Below are 1,256 nucleotides of genomic sequence, written 5' to 3' on the forward strand. Positions count from 1 at the left end.
AAAATATTTTTTTTCCAAACTTATACTCTTCCTTTTTTTCCTCTCTATTTCTCTGCACTGAATTTTTGTGCCGGGCTCTTTCCTAATATTTTCTGAACGAGAACGAGCTTACGAGCCTATCATATATTTTAAACTCCAACAGCTCGATAGTTACTTCCCCGAGTCATTGCGGAACGAGAACGTATCGTCGGCGTGTCGCTCGTATCGGTATTATTGTCGCGGGCATTTCCGATCGGCGACCGGCAGGAGCGACGCGCATATGCGCGTTAGAAAAACGCAGAAAGGACGAAAGCGGGCAGTGCATACGCAGCGTGTGCACATCGTGCGGCGCGTGTAGTTTATAATCTCTAAATATTTGATAGGCGGACCGTCGCGCGCGTCGCACGCGCGATAGCAGCGTCGGCGAATGGTGGCCGCATCTGCGCCAGTGTCGGCTTCAATTATTAAAGCACCGCCATATGTCCTCTCCCGGGTATCTAATCCGTCCTGCCCAACCCCTCTTTGCCTGCGTTGACCCCCTTCTTTGCGATTCTCGCGAGAACTCGCGTGGAAATCGAAGGAGTGCCGGCACTCCTCAGCGCACACGAGGCAATATCTCGAAAGTATCCCGCTCTACGCTAATTATCACAAGTGCCACTTAAGTAATTAATGTGCATTGTACGTGGGAAGAGAATGATTTTGCTGAAGTATTTAAAAATTTAACTACGACGAAAAGAACGATTTGCTGAAATATCTAAAACTATATATATATATATAAATACAGATTTGAAAGTAACTTTATCCATATCAATATATTTATGTAGAAAGAGCTCAAGCATGATGTAACACTAAAAATTTTTATATTTTAACAATTCGTTTGAGAGAGTCCTACATAATTATTTAGTCCAATTTTAATCCAATAAAGCTATTTTCTAGTATGTATCTAGTTAAAATTTTTAGATGCTCCGACAAAATTCTTTCTGTGTAGATATACATTTAAAAATAATCGGGACTGTATCAAAGTTATTATACAGAATACTTAAAATATAATGAGTAACGCTGCAAAAATTTTGACATTCTAGCAGTTGAGCTTGAGCGTCCTATTTATTTTAATGGTCTAACAAAATTTATTTTCTAGACTGTAGCTAGTTAAATTTTTAAACATTTTAGCAAAACCGTTCTTTCTAGTGCGGAACTGCAAATATGAAATTTGCTAAATCGTAAAAAATAAAAAGGCCAAAATTCGACTAATAATTCTTAAAATTATTACTCGTTCT

The sequence above is a fragment of the Trachymyrmex septentrionalis genome, unplaced genomic scaffold (assembly GCF_001594115.1).
Source record: "Trachymyrmex septentrionalis isolate Tsep2-gDNA-1 unplaced genomic scaffold, Tsep1.0 scaffold24, whole genome shotgun sequence".
Taxonomy (NCBI): Eukaryota; Metazoa; Arthropoda; class Insecta; order Hymenoptera; family Formicidae; genus Trachymyrmex; species Trachymyrmex septentrionalis.